This window comes from Lissotriton vulgaris, chromosome 8, assembly GCF_964263255.1.
Source record: "Lissotriton vulgaris chromosome 8, aLisVul1.2, whole genome shotgun sequence".
Lineage (NCBI taxonomy): Eukaryota > Metazoa > Chordata > Amphibia > Caudata > Salamandridae > Lissotriton > Lissotriton vulgaris.
Genome location: NC_141696.1, coordinates 890,308,173 through 890,332,550, shown reverse-complemented (window position 1 = coordinate 890,332,550; position 24,378 = coordinate 890,308,173).

Below are 24,378 nucleotides of genomic sequence, written 5' to 3'. Positions count from 1 at the left end.
GAAGCTAATTTAAATTCAGCAAAATACAGCTACCCTGTCTGTCCGAGGAGAACAAGATCTACCTTTCTTCAGAAATAAAAGAAGGCGAGGTTAGAACCCAGCTGATGAGAATGGTCAAAGTAAAAGGCAGCTGGTCCTGACGGACTCCCTGTAGAGATCTATAGGATAACAATGGATCAAATAGTCCCTGCCCTTACAATTTTATGTAATAAAATCTTTATAGCAGGGGAGAGTGCCCCAGATTCCTGGGCAGAGGCTACTGTAACCTTAATCCCAAAACCAAATAAGGACCCTTCAAGAATTGAATCCTATAGGCCAATCTCGCTGTTAAATACCGATTATAAGGTATTTGCCGGGGTGCTGGCAGCGAGATTGGCCAAAATAGCTAAAACAATTATCCATCAAGATGAAAGGGGCTTCATTCCAGATAGACAACTAAATGAGCTGACATTTCAGGTAATCGCAGCGATAGACGTTGCCGTCAGTAAGAAGCTCCCTTTAACCTCGGCGGCAGTAGATGCCGCCAAAGGCGTTTGATCAGGTAGACTGGCTATATTTATGGAGGGTTTTGTCTGCTTTCGGTTTTCCAAGTAACCTCATAACCACTATGAGATCTCTATATTGCTCCCCTCGGGCAAAGATATTATTCAATGACCTCTTAGCTAAGTGGGTACCAATTGCTCGCGGGACTAGGCACGGCTATCCATTCTCTCCTTTGTTGTTTGATTTGTATATAGAGCCTTTCATTTGTTTACTTAGATCTGATTTGGCATTTAAACCCTTTAAGATTTTTTATTTAGAATTGAAATTCGCATTATATGCGGATGATCTTCTTATGTACACCTCAAACCCGGGGGTCGCCCTGCCTAGAATGGTATCTTTAGCTGAAGAATTTGGTGAGGTTTCCGGTTACTCCATAAACAAAGATAAAACCGAGATTATGGAGTGGAACCCAGAGGTGAGCACAGCGGCAGCTAAGTTAAAAACAAGGTACTTGGGGGTCTTGCTGGCCCATAAAATTGAAGATATTACTAAAATCAACCTGGATAAGGTATCCAACGATGTTTGTGCCCTTCTGCAAAGATGGTCATCCCTCCCTTTAAACATCTTTGGGAGGGTTAATCTTATTAAGATGATCATCCTTCCTAAACTCACTTTCTTATTTAATTCTATCCCCTTATCTTTTCATGCTTTATCGATTAAAAAACTTCAAGGGAAACTAGGTTCCTTTAACTGGAATTCAAAAGCGCCAAGGGTGTCCTGGAAAAAGCTCAGGAGGACTTTAAGAACAGGAGGTCTGGCCTTCCCTGATTTACTTGTGTACTGTCACGCGTTTCATTTTAAAATATTTAGATTTCTGGCTGGTAAGATAGAGGCAACGTCTTTAGGCTTGTTATTTTTAGCGCTATTGCAAGAGGTACCACAGGGCCAATCACACTTCCTTTTTAAGTACGGGGATCCGAAATGTTTAAAAAAAATAAGACTTAAGATTCTGGGGACAGCTATAAGAAATGGGGTCTTTGGGAGGCAAAAACTTGATATTCCTTATTACGTAGAGCAGGCTCCGATGTAGGAACCCGGATGAACTCCGGCTTGCCTCCAAGACCAATTATCTCGTCCTCTTAAGCAGCTGGGCTGGAGTGCTGGGGGGATCTCCAGGAAGATTCCCAGCTTCTCATCTGGGAGGTACTATATAGTCTGACTGGGGGAACCCTCACGAGGTTTAAATATCATCAGCTGTCCAGATGGTGGTTAACTAAACCCTGGAATCTTAATAAACCCAACCCTAAATTTGATTTAATATTCAGAAGAGATAGGTGGAAAAATCTAATTTCGTACTGGTATACAGCTATGCTAGAAGCTGAGAACATCTCCGAACCTGAGATACAAAAACTGTGGAACAATACACCAACACTAGATAATGAAATCTCTATGGGTTTATGGACTGATTCATTCACCATCTTGCAGGCTGTGGTAAAGCCGGCCACTCTAAAACGGAACCATTTATACACTATGTATAGGATATATATATATATCCCAAAAAACTCATGAAATTCTCCAATCTAGAATATTATTGCCCGAGATGTAGATTTTTGGCTGCTGATGATGTGCATATGCTGGCTGTTTGCCCAGAAATAAGGAACTATTGAAATCTGGTTCAGGGTTTTCTGGAAGATGTTCTCCAAAAATCGATAGTAATAACTACCAGTACTATTTTTTGGGGTTTGGGAGCTCCCTATAACATAAATGATCTTAATACAAGGTTTATTTTCGATGTTATACTTCTTGCAAGGCACAAAATATGCAGAGCCTGGAAGGATCCAATATCTCCTTCTTTTTCTAATTGCCTTAAACACGTTATTCACCAGTAAATCGGATATGGCATGCGATCCCACAAGCATTGATAAGATCTGGAAGCCCCTGGTCGCATGGCAAGACAGGTAAACAGTAATTTGGTTTCCTATAATTCATCCTGGGCCCTGCTGGTTCCTATATCTCCTATGTTATGCAGGGTGCCAGTTACGGCGTGAACGGGAGCGGATTGGGGAAGCAGTGGCAACTTGAGGGATCGGGCATTGCTTCTTCTGAATTTGGTCATTTAACATCAGGGCAGGACAGGTTTGACCTCTTTCTGTTTGAGCTGCCTAAGTTCCCTTCAAGAATTCCATAATGGTATATGAGGAAACCAAAAAAAAAAAAAAGAAGAAGCTAATTTAAATCACATAATGTAGGGGAAAACACATGGGCTGTGGCACTGTTTGACAGTGGCATAGTGCACAGAGTCCTATAGCCAGCCAATCAAAACCAGAAAAAGTGGGGTTACAACTACATTGAGTTGTCTTTTCCTACAGAGCAATAGCTGGCGAGGCCATCTGTGTAGGAGCTTCTTCAGGAGTGCAAAGGACCTTTCCTGTTCTTGAGAACTTCTGCGAAGATGCGTTCAATAAGGGAAACTCTCTAAATAGTCAGTAAGGTGATGGAAGTTCTCTGGAGAGGGCTTTAGTGAAGCATGAGGTTAAGATATCATTTTCATGGAGGAGCCTTTTGAGGGAGGTAAGGTTGACGAGGTCTGCGAGAGAGAGGTGTAACATGTGAGTAGCACATTTCACATAAAATTCAGAAAAAATGTATGTTGGTTTAGACCATGTTGTTAACCTTCCTCTTCGAAATGTATTGGAGGGAACACAGTGGGACAAATTAAGTGTGGCTGGTGTGCCAAAATCCATTTACAAGAACAAATTCAGAATCCTGATTCCCACCACCCAAAGTGGTGGAATTTTGCTATTGTAAATATAATTTATATGAGTGATGTAATATGTGAGGTCATAAGCTGTGCGTTGCGGGGGATCAAGTTATGGTTCGCTCAGCTAACTATAACTGCTGAATTTCTCTGGTTTTGTACGAGCGAAATGTCAGCCTAACTATAACGTCCCTGTAAACTTTAGTTTTTTCAGTGAGTTTCCAAGGTTTTTAAAATACTATTTCCTAACTATAACGTCCCTGTAACCTTTAGTTTTTTTCAGTGAATTTCTAAGGTTTTTTTAAAGGCTAATTCCTGACTATAACATCCCTGTAACCTTTGTTTTCTTCTGTGAATTTCTAAGGTATTTTAAAATTCTATTACCTAATAGTAACATCAATTTATTTGTAAGTGAGCCTCTAAGATTTTCGAATGTTCTTTCTTTAATTGGATATCATCTATTATATTTATATTATATACCACTCATTTTTTGATTTGGTATGTTTTTAGCAGAAAGTACATTATTAACTGGTTTTGTTTTTAAGAATTTTTTGTCCCCACAACATTGTCGCATTTACTGTAGAGAATCTGTGATCAGCAAATGTACTTCACATACTGAAAAATACACTTAAAGGCATTATTTATTAAGAGGCAATCAAAAGGCCAACATTTTGTTCATTTTCTTGTCAAATAATTTTAGGGGAATTTTTTTAAATCCACTACACCGTTGTGATGATCGTGATCACGTCGCGAAATTGCAAAAAAAAGCAGACATTCAACAACCACCAACATATAAAAAAATGTTGACTTAAAAAAATCATTCTAACTATTACAATACACAAATTACTATCCACATAACTGCTTTAAATATATATGTGTACACATATATTTGTAGTAACTTTAAAAAAAATGTGTTTGAACCCTACTGCCTGTTTTTGCGATTACACTGAGATTCTCGATGTGTCCAGTAAGCGCGATGATCGTGCCTTTTTAATGGAGTGCAAAACCCATATATGTACACATTTTACAGTATTTTGGACACTAGGGGTTTATTACTGCACTGTTTAAAGTCATATTTTTGTAGGGAGTTTGCAAAAAAACAACCATTTAAACTGATTCTAAGTTTTCACGCTGACGCTGGATGCCGCGGTGATAACGGTAGCTTCGATCACCGTGAATAAGTCACAAAAAGACAAAACAAATGCAGACATTCAATAACCACCACCACATTAAAAACGTATAACTGCAAAATGATTATAACCAACACACTAAACACATTACTATTTAAACAACTGTATAATAGCATGTACAACTCTCTTAATATCCCTATAAGACAGGGCATAACTTTTTAAGTGTAATCTATGACTGCATGCATCACTGTGTCACTAAGGGGTCTATTAGGAAAGTCCGCCCGCCATCGCCCTAGGAAATGGGACAGCCCACTATGTGTGCGGTGGTCCGCATGTGCTATTAGGGTGCACCTGCCAAACTGGCAGGCACATTCCACATTTTTTGCACTGCATCTGGCAGTGCTGTCAGCAGCACCCGCTGCAATACAAAAAAGTGGCGGTGTCTAGCAGACACCGCCACCATTTACAATCCTTTTCCGCCAGGTTGACTCGTCAATCGGGCAGAAAAGCGCCAGACGTAAAAACCGTGGCCAGAGTATCTCCACCCAGACACCTTATGTGGGGTTTCACACAAATTTTCAGTCCCGGGAACGGTTCCCAGATGATAAAGGGGAGCCACACCTTTCTGTTCAGGTTGCGTCCATCCAGTGCATTCCTGTTGGCGTGCCCATTTGTGATTCATCGCAAAATATTCACTGCCTGAGATATATCTATAAGTTTTGGCTTACATTTCTCAAAAACTTCTGGATGGATTAGAACCAAATAGCAAAATGCACAATCTGTTTAACTCTTAATACCTTTCTGCCAAATTTGGTGTAATTCCGTCCAGCGGTTTGGGCTGTAGGTTCAACAACGCGTTCCTACGGGAATTAACATCCCAAATGCACCCTTTATTCGTGCCTCCATGTCTCAGTACTCACTGCATGGATCACCCCAAACTTTCCATGACAACCAGAACCTACTTTGACAAATTTTGGGGAACATTTTTGACACATTTTTGGGAAAATTTCATGGACATTGGTCAAATGACACCAAAGTTATAACCAAGTCAAAAAAAGTTTTTTCTATGGAAACTATAACTACCTACTGGCGAATACCACAAGGTTTTATATATATATTAAAGGGACTTTGAGTATTGTGGACAGTGTACTTTTGGAAATTAGTGTGATATTTATCTCAGTTTATAAAGTCAGACTCCTTTAAATTGGAATTTATTGGGCGCGAAAAATACCACCCATTGTAAGTATTTGGGCAATAATATAGATCTTGATGCTTACTTTGCCAAACTCCACTTATATTGGTACATAATTACTATTTTTACCCCACCAAATATCTGTAAATGAGACCTGTTGACAATTATCTCACAAATTGAAATGAGGATGCATTTTGCAATAAAATATGATTCTTAATGAAGGATTTGAATTTTGACCAATTACATGTAATTTGCCTAAAGGTACACCTGATTACACAAAAGCAAATTACACAAACGTTGCATACCTACTCACAAAACACAATAATACCACACATCAGGATGCAACAACACACCTATAGCAGACCAAACACTGCGAAAAACAGAACAATAGTATCAACATTACAACACAGTAATTAAGTCAGATAAAAATAACAGCACAATCTAAAATCTACCCAACGGCCCACAACATACAAATAGAATACAACAACTAAATTACAACACAATACCAATATAAACCACGTAACACAAATGCACCACACACAAAAATAACCTACATCACAGACCACCATAACATACCATAGCAACAAAGCAAAATATTGCAATTGTTGTTTTTTTAAATTTCGTTTTTGACCATGTTAGCTTTCTCGATGTTTGTTATATTATTTTATTGAGCTGGCTGTTTTGCATTATTCAGTTGTCTTGTTATCTTGATGTAGTTATGTGTTGTACTGGATGGTTAATAATTTGTATTGTCTGGGTACACTGGATTGTTATTAATGCTGTCTCAATATGTTGTGGTATCTTAATAATGAGTTGCCCAGGTGATTTATAGTTCTGTTGAGTTGCTGTGTTGGTGAGGTACTGGGATGTTTTGTTGGTCTGTTGTTTTGTTGTGTTCTTAAGCTGACTTGTTCTACTGATTTTTTTTTTTGTTGTTTTAATATTTTATATCTGCTATATTTTCTTGTGCTTTGACATTGTTGTGAGATGACGTGATATGGTAGAGCATTAAGGTATTGTGCTGGAGGTTGTGGTACGGTGTTTATGTCTTGTAATGCACTATTGTTGTAGTCTGTTTGCTTAAATGTGAACCTTCACTCTTCTCATACAATGCCGCCCCTTCAAATCTACTTTCATAATAGAGAGGCAAGAGGTGTTTACTCTAATGCACTAAATAATGTGCTATTTACTGGTAAGGACGTGTAGTAGAGCTAATGAAAACATCTTTATAGTTTAGCATTGACTCCAAGGTGCCTTGTAATATCCTTTTAATGTATGGTGAGAGGCATTTTTATAATATATGGTAGCTTCTTCATCTTTCCCTCAAACTGCAAAAATCCTTGCCGTCCTGCTCTTTCCTGTTCATTACAGCCAAGAAGAATAAAATCAGAATCTGTACTGCAAATTCAAACACACCAAGAACAGTAATTTTTGCAACAAGATAATCAAATCATATTAGTGTAGGTCAGGTTAAGAAATATTGTGGTTTAGATTATGGAGAACATGCAGAGATTCTATCTTTCCTGCAGTATGGAAAATAATTGTATTGTCTCTTAGTGGCCAATCATTGCATCTAACAAGAAATACATCGGACTAGGCCTGGGGGGAGCTCACAGGATTTTCACCCTGTGGAATTCCACAGTCACCCAAAAACTTTGCGAGATTCCACAGAGTTCCGCGAGCCGAGCAGCGAAGTATACTGTTATGTTTACTTCAAAGCCTTGGCTACAGAGATACGGCAGATCCTTCAACATGTTCCTTTGGTGCGTAGGAGATGTAGTGAGCACGACGTTGGCCAGCGGTGCTCAAATAGAGACTATTGTGCAACCAAGTGTATAGTCACGCATCTCAACAACACGCACCCCTGGTCCGGCCGTATTAATTAAAAGAAAAGTGTTGCCACTAGGCAGGACGCACTCGCAGCAAGCCGGTCACAACTCGGGGAAAGTCTTTCAGCAAACACACCTCAGTTGTATCACGGCCGGGCCAGGTCGTAGGATGACACCACCGTTTAAAAGAGCGGGTCCGCTGCTGTTTGTGGAAATAGCGGCATATGGAGCAGTAAGTGACTGTGTGTATTGGGGGAAGAGATCCGGAGGCAAACCTATGTAATTTATGGAACTTTGACAGTGTGAAAGACAGGCAGCCCACAGAGACAGGTCATTTGTATTGTTTTGTGTGTAGTGTTTACATATGGGCCAGCAGAGCAGTGATAAATCTGAATTTCCTCTCACTTGCCACGCTGAAAAGCTGGATGTTTTGGGTTCAGGTCCAGGAGCAAACAACAAACCCAACTAATCCCAGATATTTATGAAAGCTAGACATCCAGGGAATTCCAGGATGATTTTACTTTCCTGGATCCCATGATATTTTTAGAACCAGTATGTCCTGCAAACCTCAAAATGTGGCTATAGTTACACAAAGTTCTCACATTTATGTAAGGGAAACTTCCAGAATCTGTAGCAATCCACCGATCTAAACTATGCAGCATCCCTACTCTTCTCCTGATAAAAATGGTAATCCAAAGTGGAGACATCAAATTTTCCCCATCAAAATGTACCTTCTTTAGTGATGTAGGTATTTCAACCCAGGCTTGTTGGCACTCAAAGAAACCTAATAAACCCAGACAGTTCTGAAAACTAGACACGTTGGTAATTCCAGGGTGGTATGACTTGTGTGGGTTCCCCTAAATTTTCATTCAATACAATAGCATTCCCGGCATGTGAGAAGCGCTGGGATTGGCATCCGGGAGCATGCGCAGTATCCACCAGTCGGAGGATCAGGAGAGGGGGAAGACAGAGCGTTGCAGCATCAGGTAAGTTGTTTATTTTAGTATATATATTTTTTTTCATGTCTTTAAGACCCCCTTGCTGCCCTACCCAGTACCATCAGGAGCAGCTGCCATTGTAGTTCACTAGTCTAACCATTTCCCTCCTTACAAATCATTAACTCTACTTCTGAGCAACCATTCCTGTAAACCATAACAATTGTCTAACATATTTACTCATACCACTTCAATGAATCACAATTTCCTTTTCAGAGTGACCTCTACTTGCAATTTCACAATAACTAACAATCTCCACCCTATATACTTATGCCCTATTTTCCACTTGCATAAACTCACTCTAATAATTTCACCTGATTCCGATTAACTTTATTCATCAGTAGAAACTGAAGAAAACACTTCAATTTACTCGGAGTATGAGACTAATCCAATAACCAACACCTTTACAACAATAATTATTTATCACTGGATTAACTACCAACTCCGGATTACGGTGTTGCACTGTGCTTTAATGCCTCCTCAGGGGCAGTAAGCACTAAATATTTACAATAACTGTAGCCTTAAAGCCCGCCGTAGCAGGCTATACCGGCTATTAAAGGCCCGGTGCAGAGTTAAAGGCCTGAGCCAAAGGCGAGGGACTTTAACAAGGGAGCAGGACTTTCATAGATGGTATAGCCCAGCTACGAAGGGCTATAGGGCTATTAGAACATTCTGTCACTAGGGGGCAGAATGTTCTAACAAATTAAACAAAGGCTTTAGGGAGCGCGAGGGGATTGAAATCCCCTCAGGCTCTCTGAAGCCTTTGTTCACAGCCAGAGCTGTGAACAAAGAAACATTGGATTGTTGGAACTCCGGGCTTATACCAGCCATTATAAGCCCGGAGCGCTCTATTGTTTTCAATGGAGCTTCCAACATTCCAATGTTCTAATACAGCATTATAAATCAATGAAAGCAAGCAATAATTATTAGATGTGACTATAAATCAAACTTGATTACGTCATTCTATTGGTCAACCTAATACACCCATGTGCAAACTATTAGTGGCTGCAATGGTCACATACTATTAATTCATTTAAATGTCACACATGTTAATTAGGTTAAACCACACAATGAATTTAAATGCCGTACATGACTGCATAAATGTGCATACATGATGTGCATAGGATGGAACCTAGATGACACTGTGCCACAAACAATGATATTCAGCCCAACAAAGAGGATGAGAGTGTAGGCATTTTGATTATAGTAAAAGTCACCTATCTGATTGCACTTTACCTTGAACAGAGATGGATCTTGCTATTTTGGCAGGGTCCAAATTTCTCTAGTCATATTGGAGACATTAAACATTTAATAAGAAAAAAAGCCTTTGTTTTTTTAATGACCCCACCCTTATGAATATAATATACAATACAGTACAAGAACAAACCACCACCAATACCAATAACCTAAACACAAATATCTCCAGTAATTCCATTCTATTATCCCCAGTATCACCACGACTAATATGACCACCGATACCACCACAACCATAATATTAAAGCATTGGCAAAACCAATGTGCTGCCACATGGAAATGCATATAAGTATGCTTTGTTTGCAAGTGTTGCCACATTAAAGCCAGATCTATTGGCTTTACCAATGCATGTTAAATAATGTAGCTCATATTTTAACATTTTCATCATACTACAACATAGTAATTTTGTCAATATCAATTACAGTGTTACTGCATTCATATCCTTCGCACAAAGTTACGGAAACTATTTGTTGGACTTGGCCTTTTTGGCAGGTTCACCCCTAAACTTTTTGCTTTTAAATGTGACCTGATGTTAGTTGTTTTTGGCTTCTGCACACTTTGGCACTGTGTCCCAGTGTAAAGTGCATGCACAATATGAGTGCGTGTGGTGAAATGGGCCTGTTCTCCCATAGGAATGAATGGGGGAATATATGTGTCCATGGGAATTCCTGGTGTGAGAGGAGTGCAGGGGCGAGTTTGGTATGTGCAAACTCATGAGAACAAATGCTGCGCACTGGTGTGCGCAGATTTAATGTGACTAGTGGAGAAGTGCCACTTTTAGAAGTTGGCATTTCTGTGTGCAGTGAATGTGAATTGCCTGTCTGGCTTGTGAGTGACAGGGGTTGGCTGGTGTGCTTGGCTCCAGGAGCCAGGATGGGTCTGCCAGGTGGTGAATAGGGAGATCTGCATGTAGATGGGAGGGAGGAGTTGCTCCTGGGACCTGAATAGGGCTGTGCCTTCCCTCCACAATGCTGGCTCCGCCCCATGTGGTGTGTCCGATGTCCCTGGCCCATTCAATGAATAGAAGAAGAGGAGCTGAGCAAAAAAAAAATGGTCAAGTGCTCCCTAACCAGTTGCATCTGGTTTTCCCTAAACCCTGTGCTAGGTGGCAAAGGAAATGGGTGTACACAAAGGGGCTGTGACCCCACAAAGCTGTTCTCTGGTGTTCCTAACTTGAGGGGGGCCTGCTACTGCTGCTGGAAGCCAGGAGGAACGGCCACTGGGGACTGCCTCCCTGCCGGAGGGCCCTGTGAGCTGGCCTGCCTGGGCCCAGCCTTTGCCCCCCTTCATTCCACAAGACTTTCACTGGACTGTGTACTACAGCGCCTGGGGAGCGCTATATCTTTATTGCCTGGAGAAGTGTTTTATGTTGGTGCCTTTCTTTACAGGAGCAGTGCTTCTATTATCGGACTGCAGCATGGGGCTGTGACCATTTTAAACAGGGCAGCTTGGCGTGGGGATCCTCCTTTAGTGGTTCCCTCTCAAGCAGAAGCCCACCCAGCTGAGTACTGCTTCAAATTCGAGTGGGAGCCCACCCCGCATCGGTACCTCCATAGCAGATGCCTACCCCGCATATCTACCATTTTTGTACCCCTAGCGGGTGCCCACCCCACCAGCGACCTTGTGCTGTGTTAAATACCCCTAGCGGGTGCCCACCCCGCCAGGGACTTTGTATGGAAATGGGAGCCTACCCCGTATAGAAATCATTGCCGCTCCTGGGCCGGCTCCGTGATTAGAAGAGAGACGCTCCACCTTCCGAGTGAAACCAGAGCGTTGCCTGGCAACCGCGACTCCCTCCACCACAGCACCACAACAGAGACCGGAGGCAAGACGTCCCGTCCCCAGGGAAGCTGTAACAGAGGAAGAGGGCTCTGGTCTCTTCAGATGCTTGTCCAGGAAGGAGCCGCTTCGCGAACACATCCCAGGTAATACGCTCCCAACCGTGCTTTGTAGACGGAGGCCGAGAGCGGTTGAAGAGCCGGTATTGGTGGGGGCTGTGAGCAAGCTGGCACACAGGCAGGATTCGAGGAGCCTCCTCACAGTGAGTTGAGATGCACTGTGGGGGCATTTGAAGAGAACAGTGCCCCCCCCCCCCCGGAGTCCACATACAGAGGGGGGCACTATACAGGACAGAGTGTTTCTGGGTATTGCACATGCAGTGAGGGCAATAGCCTGAGGCCGTGTCCTCTTTGGTGGCTGGCTTGCCCTCTTGCCTCGTGAAGGGGGAAAGTTTAATTTTTAAGCCACAAATTCCAGAGTAGGGCCCTACCGGCACTGTGAGTGCCAGAACCGTGAATCTTCACAACTGCCCCATTTTGTCAGTGGGCAGCTGCAACGTGGTGGCATTGGCGGATTAAGGAGCCCCAGGGGGGCACGAGGCACGCTGTGGCCAAGGCTCAGTTTTCCAGCTGCCCAGCAAGTAGTGGACAGCTGCACCGCTTGGACGCACATTTCTTTGGGGGCATGGTTGAGGTTAGGAGTGAGACGCACTCATTCACCCCCACCCTTTTTCCAGCTGCCCAGCAAGTATTAGGTAGTTGCACCGTTTAGGCACACAGTTCTTTGGGGGCATGGTTGAGGTTAGGAGTGAGACGCACTCCTTCGCCCCCACGCTTTTTCCAGCTGCCCATCAAGTAGTTGGCAACTGTTACGTTTAGGCTACTGTTGCGCACTTTGACTTTCGCTGCCTAGGCAGCGCTCCCTTACATTGTTTGACCTAGGGCGTTGGTGCCCTGTGAGAGGCCAGTTGGCCTGGGGGACAGTTTTCATGTTTTGCGTCCCCGCTTGGGGCACACTGTGTTTATGCCTATATGTGATGTCTACTACGCAATCCCTTCATGCCCGGTTTATACCTCTAAAGGTGTTTTATGATTAGGAGGTTTTTTCGCGTATTATGGGTTGTGCTAGTGAGATTATGTTTCACTGTGTGATTTATGTCTAATGTGATGACTTTTGCATAGTGTGGTTTACATTGCAGAACCTTATGCTAAATTCCTAACTTTTACCAGTAGTTACTGGTTGTGCTCTATATTTATTAGTTGTGCTACCTTTACAATTGGTGATTTGTGATTGTTCTGACAGTGGCCCAATTGGCCCTGCCAGGTGTATATAATCCCCTGTAAATACTGCCCAGTCCCAGTTGGCACAGTGCATATGTGTGATTATGATCTAACGTGTTTATGGAAATACAAAGGCTAGTTCTATATATAACCTTGTGTGGAGTTCCTTTTTGTGGTGTGCCTAGTGTGTTGCTGCTGTGTGTGTGTCTTGCGCAAACGCTTTACACATTGCCTCGGGGATAAGCCTGACTGCTCGTGCCAAGCTACAAAGGGAGTGAGCAGGGGTTGTCTTGCCGTGTAACTCCCTTGCCCTGACTAGAGTGGTGGTCTCTGCCTGGCTTTGGTGCAAGCCTTAGCCAACCAGAGATCCAGTTTCTAACACTATCTTTTTAAAGTGTGGTCAGTATGCATGTTTTCCCAACCACAAAGTAAAGAATTTGAAGGTGCGAAGTGTGTTATTGCATTTGTAAAGATGTGAGTGGCAAGCACATGGCAGAAAATAACAGGTTCTCACAAAATACCATTCCTGACAGGAATATTTGTTTACCCCTCTTGAGAATGTGAAAGGTTGCATTTATGTTGATAAAGCATTGGATGTAATGTGTTTAGGTGACTGAACTATTCACAGCATAATACTTAATGTGTGGCCTGCATACCAGGCCTAATGCAGTCTAACGTTAGCTAACATGAACTCTGAGTGAAAGCCAAGGGCAATGCCGGCAAGAAAGCATTTAGAACGTCATCAGTGATGTAGCATTTTTTACATTTTCAGAGCCTGCATTTTTGTTGAGATGCCAGTTGTTTGAAAACACACACAGGTACAAAAGAATTTAATGTCAATAAACGTACTTATAAAATGCCGAACGTTACGTATATTTGTACATATATTTAATTTTTTTCTTCTTGTAAAGAAAAACTCAAATATGCCTTACTTAGTCCTTGAAAATGAGTTATTTCCTAATAAGGCACATTAGGTCGAAAACAATTATGAAAAGCTGCTTGTTCCTGCTGGGCATATAGCACAACAGTTACTGTCAAAACTCCATAAATTCGCCACTCGCCACACTGTTAACACTATGGTGTACTGGGAGCTAAAAGTAGCCCTGGACGCTCAGTTCATAACAGCACCATCGTGCATTTAATGAGTTTAGCAAGTAAGTCAGTTCATCCCCAGGAAATTGTTACGGGGTGGGGTCATTTATTTATGTGTCAAGCTGTGTGCCAGGCTGGGTAGCCAATGATGCCTCCTTCCTTTCACCCCTACAAGACCTGTCCTGACCAGACCAGACCAATACTCCATAAACCTTGTGTAAGCAGTCCATTCATGGGAGTTTGATTTGCAATCTGTGATTGTGTTTGTCATTAAGACACTCATTAACAGTGGCCTTTTAATTCCATTGGGACCTGCAGCTGCCAGTTGCTCCCATCAGAATTATGAGATCCATGATAACACAGTAGACAAATTTACTTTCAGACTGCAATTCAGGCTAGTGAAAATTGTGGCTGGTGAAAAAAGTCAAAATCGTGACTTGTAAGAAGGGCCGGCTTTAGTAGCGCTGGTGGCGCCTTGTGCGACAGTCTTTTTTGCCACACTCTCTCACCATGACCTCCTCCTCGGATGACCTCACTACCAAAGGCAAACGATCCCTTTATCTTTACTTAGACCCGTTCTCACAAACATTATTTTGTTTTAATGCGCTGGTAAAGGCTGATTTTACTAATCCAGTGACCTTTCCTCATAAAATATAGATGTGTTTTTTGCAGTAGGCATATTCATCCTTTGCACTACTTTATGGCGGGTCAAAACTGCTACTAGACAAAACTCTGATCTTTCTCTCAAGCAGGAGCAATATTTACAAGAGTTATCGTCACATTTTTGTTGCTGCCTGAAAGCTGGGTGAACAAGGAACTCTGGAGCAGGTGCTTTTACATTGTACGTTTTTGCTAAACGTAGCACCCCTCGAGGTTAGTACTCTCTCCAGGTTAGCGCCTTGTGCTCCAGCAGCAGTCCCACTGCCCTGAAGCCGGCCCTGCTCATAAGAGATGGGGAAAATGAGAAATTACTCAGGGATTCAGACACAGAATTACCAATTCCCTCAGTAATTCCTCATTTCATAGTGGACCCTCAGAGTCCAACTAACAGGGGGCAGATTGTCTACAATACTATACCCCAACCCTATGCTATACCAGTAGCTCCACTATCAGTAACTCTAGGATGGGGAAAAACTGTACCATTTTCGAGACTGCCTGTAATGAAGACATTTCTGTTTCATTTGTGACAATGATACAAGCCTGGAAACAAGCCATAGAAGGGAAATCAGTTGGTGTGTCTTGCTTTCACCCTTCCCCTCTCAGTTTACTCTGAGCCTCCCTACTCCAAGTTACACATCACAGGTACGACTGTAAGAGTAAATATAATGGCTTTTGGGTCAATCAAACGAATAATGCTACACATGCAGCCATCCTTAAAAGACTCAAGCGACAGACAAGAGAGCTTGATTCGGAAAGCTGTTTATAAAGATGATGAAAAGTATACCTAAAGCTTTAATACAGGAAGTGTCAGGGGTGCAAAGATTATTTGCATTCACTTTTTGCACTTTGGCACTATGAAAGGGGTCACAGATGCTTCTGCGGCTCTTTCCTGGCTGTTTCTACTATTTACTTGGCTGGCACACATTTTTCTCTGGCCTGATCTCAATGGGAAGTTTCCTCATTTGCATGTGGGGTGTGGCCTCAGGCAAATGAGGAAGCAATTTGTCATTCCTCCTGCGCTGTGTTGCAGGCATGGGCACAGAGCCAATAAGCTGTCAGGTTGTGCAATGATTGTGCACCACATAAAGGTAGAGTACAGTTGGTCAGTCTAACATGGCACCTCTATACAGGCGGAGGGGACGTGCGGGGAAGTCAGAGAGAGCCACCATGCATGCCCATGCAGGCCGATGCAGTAACATCCTCCACCTGCCTGCAGAGAATCTCTAACCTCTCTTGAAACAAAGGTCAATTTCCATTTTCTACGACATGTAGGATCGTATAAACACTATATGGCAGAAGTGAAGTGAAAATAGGCAATTCCTGATCCATCCTTCACCAAGAACACAACCCACCTCCATCAAGTTAGTGAGTCTTGACATGACTGAACAGCCCTCAGAGAAGGCCTCAAACCTGGTTCAGGATAAAATTGAGCTAATCTTGGTGAGGATTTCCCCAAAATATCCTGTTTTCAAGAATGCACAAATAGCAATTATTTCAATGATCACTAGGAGGTTTACTGCATTAGGAGTACCCACCAGAAGAGTCATGAAGTGCCAGTAGCATGGGGCTACTTCCTGCCCCAGCAAGATCCCTTAAAACCCATCCCAAACATCGTCGGCTCACCAAACTGAGGTGGAGGAACCTTGAGAAGGAGTGATCAGTAATCCATGGATTTGCATAGTTTGTTATTTTGCATTTCTCTAGATGATTAGCATTGCTGTGTGATGTAATATGACTTGTATAGGTCTGGCGAAATATTAAATATGTCGGCGTAAATCACTTAATTTTAGGATTAGGTATTGTAATACAAATTTCCTACACGCCATTATGCCATGTTATATAATTATACTACTGTTTGTGACACAATTGAGTGACTTTTGTGCAATTCAATCCTGTTTGTCATTATTTATTTTAGCTCTAATTATATCCTTGTGGTTAAAAATGTACTCGAGGATGCACTCGGTGCTAAAATATAGCGCTAAATTATGGATGTGCATTTTGCATAATGATGCATTATTTCAAGTAATTTTCCCTAAATTTCACGTAACAACGCAAAAACAAATTACATAATTTCACACACCTTTAGTCTCATACTGTTACTTATTGTCATATGTGTGATAATATGCTTTCTTGAACTCTCTTTATTCCCTGTACCTTTAATTTGTAGAATTCTGTTTGGGGTTCTCTGTTAGAATGTAGACTTCTCTGGAAGTCAGTTGATCGTTGTTCCTTCGTGGATGAGGTTATTAAAACCCACTTACCTGCATCTGATGTCTCCTGCTTTCTTATTTTATGTGGTAAACACCACATTAATTTGGCGACGAGGATGGGAAAACCTTAACAGAAAGAAGATTTGATAACACCCCTCCTCCAGCGGCAGAATCTAAAGAAGTGAAGCGGTGACTTCTCTGCGGCAGAAAGGAAGTTAAGCACAATTTTTTATTCGTGTCTTCATATGGTGAGGAGAGCGGTGGGAATAAATTGAACTCGGCATAAATGTAAATTTATTAGTTAACTCGCAAGCGGAGATTATTTAAAGTAGCGCGAGCTGAAAGGGAGCGCGAGCTGAGAGGAGCGCGAGCTGAAGAGAGCGCGAGCTACGCATATCAATTTACGTAACGTCACCTGCGTTTCATCAGTGCGTTTCAGCAAGACAGTGCATTTTCGTCACAATACGTTCGTTCCAAGCTATGCGTTCCAACTCTAAATAAGAGAGCGCATTGTTGCTTAATATTACTCAGCAAGATAAAGACAATTACTCGTTCTAACTGCGTGTAGAGCTGCGCTTTCTTTTATTCTTTATTGAGTAAACCTGAAGACAATTGTTGTTTCCATTAAAAAAAAGGTGGTTTTTAGTGAAGAAACCCGTACACTTTACTGCTACAGTCTTTTCTTTATGTGATTTATAACGCATATTAAAACAAAAGAAAAGAAAAGAGCTGGAACGTGACGAAGTGCTTTTACAAATAAAAAAAAAGTAAGCAAGGGAATATTTTAAATTTTAAAAAAAAGGAGCATTAAAAGAAAGTAAAAGACTTTTTAAAAATGCAAAATGTTACTCAACCAGCCTTTTTCTTAGTTAGCCCTGGAGAACCAAATGTAAAGTGGAAGAAAATGTTTGCGAATTATGCCAGGGTATGTGGTACAAATTTGAGCGCGGAAAGGAAACTTGCTCTTCTTCTACATTGTCTGGGTGGTGAAGGACAAGATGTTTTAGAACACCTGCCAGATTTATCTGCAGCAGAACAAAGAAATTTAAATGAGTATGATATTTCCATATTACAATTGGATCGTCACTTCTTGCCAAGGTTGAGCACAATAATGGAGCGGTATCACTTCGGTTTGAGAGAACAAAAGAAAGATGAGACAGTTGAGGAGTATGTATCATCTCTAAGAAAGTTAGCTTCTTCGTGCAACTTTGGACAAACTCTTGACGAAAGAATACGTGACCAATTTGTTTTGAGAAGTGCGCAAGATGGCATCAGAAAAGAGTTATGGTTGAAAGATGAACCTCCACTTGAGGAAGTTTTGGTTATTGCAAAACAAGTAGAACATATGACTAAATGTGTAGGCGAATTAAAAAAAGAAAAAGAGAAACCTGAAACAAAGGTGGAAGATGTTGTATGTCAAGTAAAAAAGCAGGAGGGTGGTGTTGGGCCAGAAAAAACAGGGTGCCATGGCAAATGTAATGAATCCTAATATGTCTAGTACTTCGTATTCTGGTCAAACTAATACGTTTTCTTGTTTCAGATGTGGTCAATTTTCACATTTAGCAAATTCCTCCACTTGCCCTGCATTAAACATTTTGTGTAACTTATGTGGAAAGAGAGGGCATTATGCAAAGTTCTGTAGAACAAAGATGTTTAAAGGTGATGTAACGAAAAAAAGGTGGTCACAACCTCAAGTTAGAACCGTGAGTTTTGAGATAAAATGTACTAAGACTGATCATCCTTCACATTTGGTCAAAGTAGAGATTAAGATGATACATTTTAAGTTTGATTCTTGTTCTCGCATAACTATAATTGATGAGAAATTGTTTAAGGAAACTTTTTCAAGCAATGTTAAATTATTGAGATCTGATATAGCACCTTTAGGTTATAGTGACAAACCAATTAAAATGTTGGGGTATTTTTTGGGTGAGATAGAATTGGGAAGTCGAATAACTGTTGGTAAAATATATGTAGCAAAGAAAGGTGATGCGTTGCTGGGTTGGTTACATCAAAGGGAACTTGGTGTGAAACTTGATCCCAATGCCTCGCCTCAAGTTCAAATTCAGGAGGTGCATGAGAGTGACAATAGTTGTGTGAGTGATGATTTGTGCAAAGTTTTTTCAGAAAAATTTCCAAATGTTTTTAATGAAAACTTGGGATGTTTACGTGGCTATAAACATCACATCAAACTTAAAGAGAATGCTGTTCCTATAGTAGCAAAAGTGAGGAGAATCCCTTTAGTGGAACAAACTAAAGTTCAAGAAGAAATTGAAAAGCTGATTAGTAATGGGATAATTGAGCCAGTTGAGGCCACTGAGTGGTTGGCTCCTATTGTTGTCGCAAAGAAACCAACAGGTGAAATTCGGCTTTGCATAGATTTGAGGTCACTGAATAAGGAGGTAGTTGTGGATAGGTTTCCATTACCAAATATTGATGAGTTGGTTGGTACGTTGGGTGGAGCAAAATATTTCACCACTCTTGATCTAGCATCTGCCTACCACCAGGTGGAACTGGATGAGTCCTCCCAGGATCTGACTGCTTTCATCACACCTATGGGAACATTTAAATACAAGAGAATGCCTTTTGGTCTCGTTTCGGCAGCTTCCGTATTTCAAAGAATTATGTCTAAGATTTTGAAAGGTTTGTGTGGTGTGAAGTGTTATCAGGATGATTTGTTAATATTTGGGAATAATTTGCGTGAACATAATGAACGTGTGTGTGTTGTTCTTAGACGTTTAGGTGAAGCTGGTATGTCCCTGAAGAAAAGTAAATGCAAATTTGGTGTGCAAGAAGTAAATTATCTTGGTCATAGAATTACTGGTGAGGGTGGTTTTCCAAAAAAGAACTGGTAGAGACAATTTCGAAGATAAAGGAACCTGTTAATAAGGATGAGTTACTTTCGTTTTTGGGTATGGTTGAATTCTATGGAAAGTTTATCACTAATTTTGCGGAAAAGACACATAGTTTGAGGAGGTTGACTGCAATGAATGTTGTTTTGATTGGTCTGATGGCTGTAGAAAGGAATTTGAAGGTATAAAAATGGAGTTAAACAAGGCTCCCTCTCTGCATGCTTTTGTTCCTGGTCTTCCGACTTTTATGTTCACTGATGCCAGTGATAAAGGCCTCCGAGCTATTTTGATACAAAGAAAAGATAGGCAAGATTTATTGATTTGTTGTTCATCGAGGGGCCTTAGGGGTGCAGAAATGAATTACTCGGTGATAGAGAAGGAGTCTCTTGACATTTTTTGGGCTTTGAGGAAATTCAGGAATTTGATTTGGGGTTCGAAGGTGTGTGTTTTATCGGATCACAAGCCCTTAAGAGAGGTTTTTTCAAAGAAAGGTTTGGATGCCATTTCTTCTAGAATTAGAAAATGGGTGATTTCATTACAGGAATTTGATTTTGAGGTGGATTACATACCTGGTGTGGCTAGCAAGTCAGGGGATTGGTTATCAAGGCTAGTTAGTGTTGAGGATTTTCAAGAAGATACTTATGAAACAGAAGACAATATCAGTGTATGTGAGGTTACTGAAGGGGCTGTTGATGAATGTGAATGGAGGAGTGAGTTGGTGAAAGATGAAGAGATTTCTAGGGTTATTTCTTCTTTGAAGAGCCATGGTCGTTTAGAAAAACCGTGGTTATTAGTTTCAGAAGAACTTTCTGTTACTGATGATGGTCTTCTCACTCATGGGACGAAGTTAATTCCACCAATTGGTATTAGGAAAAAATTGTTGACTCGTGCTCATTGTGGACACTTAGGGATTGTCAAGACAAAGGAAATTCTCTGTTTGCAGTTTTGGTGGCCTGGCATGGAGCTAGAAATAGAGAGAATGGTGAGAGACTGTCCTGAATGTTGTGCGAGTGATAACATTTTAAAGACTAGACAGATGCCCATGGTTAAAATAATTTTCCCCAATCATCCTTGGGATGAGGTTGCAATCAACATTGTTGGTCCTTTGTCTGGAGTTTCTGATACTCCATATTTGATTGTTTTGATAGACTTATATTCGAGATGGATTGAGGTTAGTGCTGTAAGAGACATAACTTCAGATGCTGTTATCAAATTTTTTGATGGTATTTTTTTGAAAGAAAGTTTTCCTAATAGTTTGCTTTCAGATAATGGGCCTCAGTTTTGCTCGAAGCTGTTTGAGGATTACTTAAAGAAGTGTGGTGTAGTCCATAAGAAATGTTCTTTGTATCATCCCGAGTCGAATGGTGCTGTTGAGAGAGTTAACAAGACTCTTAAAGAAGCTATTCAGTTGGCAAGGTCCTCTGGTTTGGACTGGAAGGTGTCTCTTAAGGACAGAATTGGTAGTTATCGCATGGCTCCTCATTCTACTACAGGAAGATCTCCTTTTGAATTGTTCAAGGGCAGAGTTCCCAATACTTTGTGGTGTCCAGGTTGGATGAAGTTGAACAAAGGTTTGGTCGATAATAGTGTTGGGGAATGGAGATGTAAGGAATTAGACAAACAAATTGCTAGGAAAGAATATTTTGATAGTAGGAAGGGCGTATTATTTCAAAAGTTCAAACTTGGTGATCTTGTACGCATCAGGGCCCCTGTGGGATGTAGGCCTTGGTCAAAGTTCACTGAAGTTCGTTCTGTGGTGAAAATCTTCAAGAATGCTGTCAAGACGGATGATGGAAGGATATGGAATAACTGTTGTGTGGTTTTGGTTGGTTCAAGGTTGCCTGTTGTTGATGTGGGTAATGATGCTCCCGGTGTTGGTGGTTGTTTGGGTAATTCCCGTTACTGTTCTCCTGTGTCTCCAGGTTTGTTATTTTCTTCTAGAAAAGGTCAAAGGGTGCGTAGACCTCCTTCCTACTTTAAAGATTATGTTTAGTTTTTCCTTGTTTCTTTCTTTCTTTCTTTCTTTTGTTTTTGTTAGGAAGGGAGATGTGTGATAATATGCTTTCTTGTACTCTCTTTATTCCCTGTACCTTTAATTTGTAGAATCCTGTTTGGGGTTCTCTGTTAGAATGTAGACTTCTCTGGAAGTCAGTTGATTGTTGTTCCTTCGTGGATGAGGTTATTAAAACCCACTTACCTGCATCTGATGTCTCCTGCTTCCTTATTTTATGTGGTAAACACCACAATATGCATGTTGTAATCAAGCTTGGATGTATAACTTTATGTTGGTAGATTCCCAGGTAATGACCTAATGTCATGTTATCAAATGATAATGCAAAATGTATTGCCACTTTGTGTAATGAGAAATGCCACATAAGTTCGTTCAGAGGAGACAAGTTTGCACAAAAAATATTTTGTAGTAAAACTATGTGACGTGATTTTCATATGTGAAGTATTCCCTTGCATCAATGCGTTGTAGAAAATAATGTTACATTACGTTTGATCAATTATGCACATTATCCTATAAATGTTGCAAGTATCATCCATAGTTCATGAGATTTAATTAAAATACTACTAGTTTTATTATGTTCTGTCATGAAAATTGATCACACTTAACTTGCTCCAAAATTAGTTCTGAGTTGTGCCCACATATGTTTGTGCCATCATAAGAGAATATTAAAGTAACATGGATTCAGTAAGTGAAGTTATTAAAATGTGTGCTTTATCTGTGCAACATGTGACATCTGGAGATTTGATTCAGAAGGTAGTGCGGGGGGATTAGATTGTATTGTAACACACTTATTGTTGTCGTAAGTGAGTCACTAACCAATAATGCTTGTTAAACACCCACCTTGAAACGGAGGAAGGGAATAATGCTGCTGTTCATAGAACTAGTGGTTGATAAAAAAACACATTGCCAATGTTGACTTTTGATGTCCAAAAAGAGGCCCCTCTGTCAATCAGCCAGAACACACCTCGCCAACCACTAAAGAGGCCGCTCCAACATTCAGGTCTTCGGTGGCCTCTCGTTGAGCTCCTCCTTCCACAGAGAGTGTCTGTCCTTAGGTCCAGCAGCGACTGAGGATGTGATTTGAACCAGATAGCTTGAACCATCTCTTTTACCTCTTCTACCTTCTCATTCATGTGTTTCCCATTCCAGGAGAGCATCAAGAGACTAGAGGATGCAGACGGTGATTGTGCAGTTCCTTCAATCAATCAATCAATCAATCAAGGGGCTTATAAAATGTGCTAATCACCCATGAGGGTCTCAAGACGCTGGGGTGCAGCCCCGGGTCAGCTGAAGAGCCCGGTCTTGAGGCTCTTTTGGTAGGTGTGCAGGGTAGGGGATAGGGGAACGTCTGATGTTGACTAGAAGCTTGTTCCAGGCCTTGGCCATGACGTAGGGTAAGGCTCAACCACCTGCTCTGGTTCTGCGGATTCGCAGGGTCACTGCTAGGGCGAGGTCGGCAGAGAGGAGTTGTCATTTGGGTACGTGGAAAGAGACACTTTCGTTGAGGTATTTGGGTTTGATGTTGTGGAGGGATTTGTAGGAGTGGGTGAGTAACTTGAAGGTTACTCTCTTCTGGATGGGAAGCCAGTGGAGGTCTTGCAGGTGCTGGGTCATGTGCTCATGTTGTGGGGTGCTGAGGACGAGGCTGGCTGGAGTGTTCTGGATGGTCTGGAGTTTGTGTAGCAGGGATTTGTTGATTCCAGGGTAAAGGGTGTTGCTCTAGTCCAGTCTGCTGGTGATGAGTGTGTGGGTAAAGGTCTTTCTGGCTTCGGGGGATCCACTTGAAGGTCTTGCGGAGGATGCTAAGGGTGTAGAAGGAGGTGGGGCGATGGCGTTGATCTGGCGAGTCATGGTGAGGGAGGAGTCTAGAATGATACCAACGTTCCTTGAAAATAGGTTTTAGGACTTGCATGATACACAGGCTTCCCACCCCACCAAATATCCTGCTTGCTATCCTATTGGGCTGCCTCTATGTCCTCCCCAAGACCATCTCATTCTTATACTCCAAGTGTCTTCATCAAACTATCTTCCTCTTACATCACTGGCTCTTCACCTGACCCTGTTTGACCTAACCTTCATTAGGTGCCTGGCCCTGGGCTGTCTACTAAAATGTGTGCCAAAGGTGATGGTTGAGGTAACTTTCAATTCTGAACTGAAGGAATTATTGATCCCAACTCATGAGAGCAATGAACATATTGGGTTAGGATAGTGACTTTTCTGTTTTCTTTAACTAATTTGATTTTTGTTTGTCAGTGGACTTTGATTTGGTGTTTGGGACATTATTTTAGCCCATGCTTTGGACTGTTGACTTCTGACATAAATGTTTTCAATGGTTTGAATTTCAACATTGTTTTTTCAGCTTGCTTTCCCATTTTTTACTTCTGCCAAAAAGGGGTGCAGATGCTGCCTTGAAGGCCCAGTGGGAGACCTGCCTCTTTACTCTGAAATCCTTCAGGCAATCAAAGACTCCAGGGAGGCCTTGGAGACCAAACTATGCGCCCAATTACATATCCGGACTATGCAAAATCACTCTGAAGTTAAAATTCATGCCCATTGGAAGCGTTTCTTTTCCTCTGAAACATAAGGTATACAGGGTACGTTTCTGTACAATCAGGGGTTGTCCCTTCCCTTCTAACCAAGTGTATCCACCCACCTCAGTGTCCCAGATTTCCGGAAATGGGTTAGCCATACTGTCATTAAACGTTCCCCCATGTGACCTATTCCCCATTTTATCCCCAAGCTGAATGGCCCTATACAGGAATTCCATGTTGGGAGACAGCTTGTTGTTAAAGAAGACCACTCGCATACACTAAGGGCCACTCTCAGTTCACAGTTGGATGCTGCATTGGACAAATG